The sequence below is a fragment of the Gobio gobio genome (assembly GCF_949357685.1).
Source record: "Gobio gobio genome assembly, chromosome: 3".
NCBI lineage: Eukaryota > Metazoa > Chordata > Actinopteri > Cypriniformes > Gobionidae > Gobio > Gobio gobio.
In genome coordinates, this window is record NC_137099.1 from 61635641 (window position 1) to 61644627 (window position 8987).

Genomic DNA, 8987 nt, shown 5'->3' on the forward strand with positions numbered 1-8987 from the left:
CATCAGCCTGATGCTGCCGTGAGGTGAGAAAAACCATCTTAACCAGCACCACCTTAACTAGCACCAGCTTAACCAGTACCAGCTTAACCAACACAACCTTAACCAGCACCAACTTAACCAGTACCATCTTAACCAACACCACCTTAACCAGCACCAACTTAACCAGTACCAACTTAACCAGGACCATCTTAACCAGCACCAGCTTAACTAGTACCAGCTTAACCAGCACCAGCTTAACCAGGACCATCTTAACCAGTACCATCTTAACCAACACCACCTTAACCAACACCAACTTAACCAGTACCAACTTAACCAGTACCAACCTAACCAGCGCCAACTTAACTTGTACCAACCTAACCAGTAACATGTTAACCAGTACCAGCTTAACCAGTAACATCTTAACCCACACCACCTTAACAAGCACCAACTTAACCAGTACCATCTTAACCAGCAGCAACTTAACCAGCACCAGCTTAACCAGGACCATCTTAACCAGCACCAGCTTAACCAGTACCAACTTAACCAGCACCATGTTAACCAGTACCAGCTTAACCAGTAACATCTTAACCCATACCACCTTAACCAGCACCAACTTAACCAGAACCATCTTAACCAACACCACCTTAACCAGCACCAACTTAACCAGTACCAACTTAACCAGTACCAGCTTAACCAGGACCATCTTAACCAGCACCAGCTTAACTAGTACCAACTTAACCAGAACCAGCTTAACCAGGACCATCTTAACCAGTACCATCTTAACCAACACCACCTTAACCAGCACCAACTTAACCAGTACCAACTTAACCAGTACCAGCTTAACCAGTATCAACTTAACTAGTACCAACCTAACCAGTGCCAACTTAACTTGTACCAACCTAACCAGTAACATGTTAACCAGTACCAGCTTAACCAGTAACATCTTAACCCACACCAACTTAACCAGCACCAACTTAAAGGTCCCATGGCATGAAATTTTCATTTTATGAGGTATTTCAACATTAATATGAGTTCCCCTAGCCTGAATATTGTCCCCAAGTGGATAGAAATGTTGATCGGTGTAAAACCGAGTTCTGGCTGTCTTTCTCTGCCTTTGAGAAAATGACAGGCCAGACGAGCCAATCCTGACGTCTCCTGGTTTGACGTCCAAGCAGGAACGGTTACCTCCCTTTCCTCCGCCCAGAGAATCTGGCACGCCCATGCAAGCGCGAGAGATCATTAACGTTATTTGTGAACGAGTGAACACTGGCAGTTTCTCAGTGTTTGGATGTACAAATGAAAACAGAAGTCTTTTTTCAGTTCCTTCTGATCTGTGATCATTGATTTCTTATGTGTAGCTTATTATTTATTATTTGTGGACACGCAGCGGCTTCTCTCTCTCCCGACAGAACAGTGTTTTCGTGTTTTCTATCTTGTGAGTCAGTGTTTTTGTACGTCCTTGTCGCGTCTATCTGTTCTAAAATGTGCATAGTCTTTTCTGTTTAACATCAGCAGTCACATCTTTAGAGATAAACTTCACACACGCCGAAGCTCGGCCTCCAACATCCCCGACCCCCAGTACTGCATCTGGCCCACAGCGGAGGCACCAAACGCGGCGCGAGATTAAGCAGAAGGGGGGTAAGCGTGAGGGTATCCGGCTAGGCTAGCCAGCTTTCCCCACAATAAACTGGATTACATTCGATTACAGCTGTTGTGTCTTTGTTTGCACTGTGTAACGTTACTCAATGCGCGTCAATGACGCTATTCATATGATTGGAACATATCTAGAAATAATGCTATACTCAACACTTACTAACTCGTTCATCTCGCTGTAATGGTACATTGCATGTGTTACAAAGTTGGTAGAATAATGATGAAGAGGACTCGGTGTGACTGGGACTCGTGTTTATTCAGAACTCTCAGATACAAACACAATAAACTCGCGCTGACTGACAGCGCTCTCATAACTCAGTAGTTACTATAAATAACTTTGTTAGCAATCGCTTCGTCTCCGTGATGTCCGGTTCGCGAACAAATCATTCTTTTGAATCGGTTCTTTTTAGTGAACCGAACCAGTTCACCGAATCGGACTGAATCGTTCTAAACGGTTCGCGTCTCGAGTCAGCGCTGATCCATAATTTACTAAAGTTACTAACTTTCTGACATGAGTGACAGCCCCTCCGACTAGAAATAAACTAATAACCTGAAGTATATGCTAGTAACTACAACAGTTCACCTTGAACTGAGACATGCTGAGAGAACTGATGAGAAGTGAACACAGGTCCATCCGTCTCTCTGGCAGACTCGTGCCTGCTCGTGCCTCGTTAAACCACGCCCCCTCCGCTCATTTAAAATGCAAAGATGTCAGCCAATCACAACAGTGGGCGTTTTTACTGAAGTCTCACAGCAGACACGCCTCTTGAAGCAGGGCATTCAGCCACAGGGCAAACAGCAGTATAGAAAAAATGCCTTTTATTTCTAAATTATGACATTTCATGATGTAAAAATCATACTAATAATATAAGTACACTTCAGAAAACACTATAAAATAATAGAAAAATGCCATGCCATGGGACCTTTAACCAGTACCATCTTAACCAGCAGCAACTTAACCAGCACCAGCTTAACCAGGACCATCTTAACCAGTACCAACTTAACCAGCACCATGTTAACCAGTACCAGCTTAACCAGTAACATCTTAACCCACACCACCTTAACCAGCACCATCTTAACCAACACCACCTTAACCAGCACCAACTTAACCAGTACCAACTTAACCAGTACCAGCTTAACCAGGACCATCTTAAACCAGCTTAACGAGAACCAACTTAACCAGAACCAGCTTAACCAGGACCATCTTAACCAGTACCATCTTAACCAACACCACCTTAACCAGCACCAACTTAACCAGTACCAACTTAACCAGTACCAGCTTAACCAGTATCAACTTAACTAGTACCAACCTAACCAGCGCCAACTTAACTTGTACCAACCTAACCAGTAACATGTTTACCAGTACCAGCTTAACCAGTAACATCTTAACCCACACCACCTTAACCAGCACCAACTTAACCAGTACCATCTTAACCAGCAGCAACTTAACCAGCACCAGCTTAACCAGTACCAACTTAACCAGCACCATGTTAACCAGTACCAGCTTAACCAGTAACATCTTAACCCACATCACCTTAACCAGCAACAACTTAATCAGTACCAACTTAACCAGCGCCAACTTAACTTGTACAAACCTAACCAGTAAAATGTTAACCAGTACCAGCTTAACCAGTAACATCTTAACCCACACCACCTTAACCAGCACCAACTTAACTAGTACCATCTTAACCAGCAGCAACTTAACCAGCACCAGCTTAACCAGGACCATCTTAACCAGCACCAGCTTAACCAGTACCAACTTAACCAACATCATGTTAACCAGTACCAGCTTAACCAGTATCATCTTAACCCACACCACCTTAACCAGCACCAACTTAACCAGTACCATCTTAACCAGCAGCAACTTAACTAGTACCAACTTAACCAGCAACAGCTTAACCAGTATCATCTTAACCAGTACCATCTTAACCAGCAGCAACTTAACTAGTACCAACTTAACCAGCTGCAACTTAACCAGCACCAGCTTAATCAGGACCATCTTAACCAGCACCAGCTTAACCAGTATCAACTTAACCAGCACCATGTTAACCAGTACCAGCTTAACCAGTAACATTTTAACCCACACCACCTTAACCAGCACCAACTTAACCAGTTCCATCTTAACCAGCAGCAACTTAACTTGTACCAACCTAACCATTAACATGTTAACCAGTACCAACTTAACCAGCACCAGCTTAACCAGCACCAACTTAACTAGTACCAACTTAACTAGTACCAACTTAACCAGCACCATCTTCACCAACACCACCTTAACCAGCACCAACTTAACCAGCACCAACTTAACCAGTACCAACCTAACCAGTGCCAACTTAACCAGTGCCAACTTAACCAGCACCAACTTAACAGCACCAACTTAACCAGTACCAGTTTTACCAGTACCAACTTAACCAGCACAGGTCATATAATCTGAGCTTTAACACTGATGTGTTCCTGTTTGTCTGTTTTTTAGGCGATCAGCTGATCAAACTGTGGAAGATGCATCAGTGATCTACAGCACCTTCAAATGAGTGATAGAGACCAGAGAACACAAAGCTTGCGCGTGTGTGTGTAATTGTTTTTGTTTATATAATTTGACTCTTTTTAAAATAAGATTATGAAATACATTATAGATGTGCTTATGAATCAAGAATAAAGCATTTATAACTGTATTTATAAACTGCTTACTAACGTCTATTAATGCTTTCTAAATGATGAATTGACGATTTAACCAGCACCATCTTCACCAACACCACCTTAACCAGCACCAACTTAACCAGCACCAACTTAACCAGCACCAACTTAACCAGTACCATCTTAACCAGCAGCAACTTAACTAGTACCAACTTAACCAGCACCAGCTTAAACAGTATCATCTTAACCATTACCATCTTAACCAGCACCATCTTAACCAGCACCAACTTAACCAGCACCAACTTAACCAGCACCAACTTAACCAGCACCAACTTAACCAGTACCAACTTAACCACTACCAGCTTAACCAGTACCAACCTAACTACTACCAACTTATCCAGCACCATCTTCACCAACACCACCTTAACCAGCACCAACTTAACCAGCACCAACTTAACCAGTACCAACTTAACCAGCACCAACTTAACCAGTACCAACTTAACCAGTACCAGCTTAACCAGTACCAACCTAACTACTACCAACTTAACCAGCACCATCTTCACCAACACCACCTTAACCAGCACCAACTTAACCAGCACCAACTTAACCAGTACCAACTTAACCAGCACCAACTTAACCAGTACCAACCTAACCAGCACCAACTTAACCAGCACCAACTTAACCAGTACCAACTTAACCAGCACCAACTTAACCAGTACCATCTTAAGCAGCAGCAACCTAACTAGTACCAACTTAACCAGCACCATCTTCACCAACACCACCTTAACCAGTACCAACTTAACCAGCACCAACTTAACCAGTACCAACCTAACCAGCGCCAACTTAACCAGTACCCACCTAACCAGCGCCAACTTAACCAGTACCAACTTAACCAGCACCAGCTTAACCAGCACCAACTTAACTAGTACCAACTTAACTAGTACCAACCTAACCAGCGCCAACTTAACCAGTACCAACTTAACCAGCACCAGTTTTACCAGTACCAACTTAACCAGCACAGGTCATATAATCTGAGCTTTAACACTGATGTGTTCCTGTTTGTCTGTTTTTTAGGCGATCAGCTGATCAAACTGTGGAAGTTGCATCAGTGATCTACAGCAGCGTCAAATGACTGATAGAGACCCGAGAACACAAAGCCTGTGTGTGTGTGTGTGTGTGTGTGTGTGTGTGTGTGTAATTTTATATATAATTGTGTGTGTATAAGTGTGTGAAATTGTTTTTGTTTATATAATTTGACTCTTTTTCAACTGAAATTATGAAATAGACTATAGATGTACTTATAAATCAAGAATAAAGCATTTATAGCTGTATTTATAAACTGCTTATTAACGTCTATTAATGCTTTATAATTGATGAATTGACTATTTACTAATGATTAACTAATGATTCATAGCGTGAGTTATTATAAAGTGTTGCGAATCATCAAATGAGTGATAGAGACCAGCGAACACAAAGCCTGTTTGTGTGTGTGTGTGTGCAATTGTTGTTGTTTTTTTTAATAACTTGACTCTTTTTAAGATTGTTTGAATTTAATCTGTTGTAATTCACTATTTTTGTTTTTCAGTTTGGGGTGTAATATTAGAAATCAGACAAGCGATATCTGAATAACTTATCAATATTCAAATGCAAATGTGTTATATGTTATGTATTCATGTATTTTATAAAGAGTTTCCTCCGTGTGTTTTATCTTGTATGTTTTTAGAACTAGGGCCAGTGCTTCAATAAACCTGATTAACCTTCAAGCCATTCAACTGTGTGTGTCTTTACTATATTCACAGCACTGGCAGGACCTCTAGTGGTTGATTTGTGAATTATTGTTCATTGATGGAACATAAACAGATCTCCAAATTACATTGACATCCAACTAATGTTTTCCCTCCTGCAAACAGTTTATTCTCTCTATAGTCAGGATCGACAGAATCAGAGTCTTTCAGTCTGTTTAAGATATCAGTCAGACAGCGATGAGAAAGGGGAAATGTTAATATCCACAAAAACATCTTGTTTACGTATGTAACCCTCGTTCCCTAAAGGAGAGAATGGAGACGTTACATCAGAACGACTGACGAATGGGGTCTCGCAAGCGAGCGCAATCACCTATCGAGTTGGTTCAAAACGAGCCAATGGTTCTGTGGAATTTGCATGGCAATCTCTGCCCCAAGCCTGGGGTATAGGAAGAGCGCATGCAATCTCGCATTCAAGTCTTCATTGAGGAGCCGAGATGCGACATCCCGGCCGTTTCAACAGTATAGAGAATGTTGCAAGGAGACGTAACGTCTACGTTCCCTCCTTCAGAGAATGAGGGTTACATACGTAACTGAGACGTTCTCTTTCAGTCAGTCAAGTTCTACGTTACGTCAGAATGACTGATGAATGGGGTCCAATGGGAAATTCCAGAGCTGCCTCCATGACCTTTATTTATTCTTTATTCTTTATTCGGATCCCCATTAGCTTCCACAAAGTGGTTGCTAATCTTCCTGGGGTCCACACAGCCATACAAGACAAAAAACATACTAATAAAATAAAATAAAGCATCTCGGTTACGTATGTAACCCTCGTTCCCTGAAGGAGTGAACGGAGACGTACGTCGGAATTGACAGACTAATTTGGATCTTTTTTCAGAGACCAATCTACTTCGAGTGTTTAAAGACAAGCCAATGGAGATTGGCATGCAATTCCACGCATTCCATGCACCGCCCAGCAGCGCGAGTATAAATAAGGAAGTGGAATGCCGCATCATTGTTTTCTGCTGAGGAACCGAACTAGTGACTCGGCCCCCTAGCGGAAGGGCAGCACCTGGTGACATTCGACGGAACTGACCGACGAATTGGGATCCCAACCAAAACGCCAGGATGCTGGCCCTTCCAGCGCCCTGCCTGAGCGCACTGGACCGTCTTAGATGGTACGGAAGTCAGGGCACCAAGCAGGGAGGTCAGTCACTGCTGTTTCTGCAAGACCCACCCAGTGTGACTATTGGATAACGCTGGGAAAGCGTACCCATCTCGGGAGATAGTACGCTACGGGGCCACGTCTTTCAGTGGAAGGATTGTTGGCAGAATACACATAAGGACTAACCTGGCAGGGTAGTGCAACATATGGCAGTCTCTGGGATGGTTCCAACCTGGTTCCATGGGGGAAAGAACACGCCCAGAGAGCGGGCTCTGTCAAGGGAATGACACGGGGCTAGCCAAGTAGGGTAGCTGGTAACGTGGAAGAATACACATATCGGGTTGCCGTGAGGAAACCGCTACATATGGAACCGAGCCTACACGCACGTTTCACAAGCATAAGGGTACAGGCCTGGCGTCAGACGGCCGCAGCGTCTGGCACTGAAGTGGTGATGGAGGTGCTCGACAGGGATAGCCGTTTCTGGGGAACATAACTGGCGACAATAGATGCACGTATCCGGCCCAGATGGCGGGAGTAGCATTGCAAGCTGACACTTAGAACGGGCACTTAGCGCTCCTGGCCCCTGGGGGCGAGAATGCGGGAAGATACCGGGTCTACACGGAGGCTATAGAATCTAGCGACCGTGTTAGGTGTCGCCCAGCCCGCAGCTCTACAAATATCTGTCAGCGAGGCGCCTTGAGCCAGCACCCAGGAGGAAGCAACACTCCTTGTTGAGTGTGCTCACAACCCGAACGGGCAAGGCACGTCTTTGGACTGGTAAGCCAAGATGATAGCATCCACTATCCAGTGGGTTAACCTCTGCTTGGAGATAGCCTTTCCCTTCTGCTGGCCTCCGTAACAGACGAAGAGTTTTTCTGAGGTCCTGAAGCTTTGAGTCCGGTCTATGTAAGCGCGAAGAGCACGGACTGGACATAACAAAGCTAGGGCTGGGTTTGCCTCCTCCGAAGGCAGCGCTTGCAGGTTCACCACCTGGTCCCGGAAGGGAGTGGTAGGAACCTTGGGCACGTATCCAGGCCGGGGTCTTAGGACAACGTGAGAGTTGGCCGGCCCGAATTCTAGGCACGATTCGTTGACTGAAAGTGCATGCAGGTCCCCTACCCTCTTGATAGAGGCTGTCTTCATTGACAGAATTTTAAGCTCTCTGGACTGCAAAGGCTCAAAGGGAGGGCTCTGAAGTGCTCTGAGCACTAGAGCCAAGTCCCAAGAGGGTAACGTGTTTGGATGAGGAGGGTTTAGCCTTTAGACCACCCTGACGGTTGATGTACGCAACAGCCGCAGTTCTGGCTGTCTTTCTCTGCCTTTGAGAAAATGACAGGCCAGACGAGCCAATCCTGACGTCTCCTGGTTTGACGTCCAAGCAGGAACGGTTACCTCCCTTTCCTCCGCCCAGAGAATCTGGCACGCCCATGCAAGCGCGAGAGATCATTAACGTTATTTGTGAACGAGTGAACACTGGCAGTTTCTCAGTGTTTGGATGTACAAATGAAAACAGAAGTCTTTTTTCAGTTCCTTCTGATCTGTGATCATTGATTTCTTATGTGTAGCTTATTATTTATTATTTGTGGACACGCAGCGGCTTCTCTCTCTCCCGACAGAACAGTGTTTTCGTGTTTTCTATCTTGTGAGTCAGTGTTTTTGTACGTCCTTGTCGCGTCTATCTGTTCTAAAATGTGCATAGTCTTTTCTGTTTAACATCAGCAGTCACATCTTTAGAGATAAACTTCACACACGCCGAAGCTCGGCCTCCAACATCCCCGACCCCCAGTACTGCATCTGGCCCACAGCGGAGGCACCAA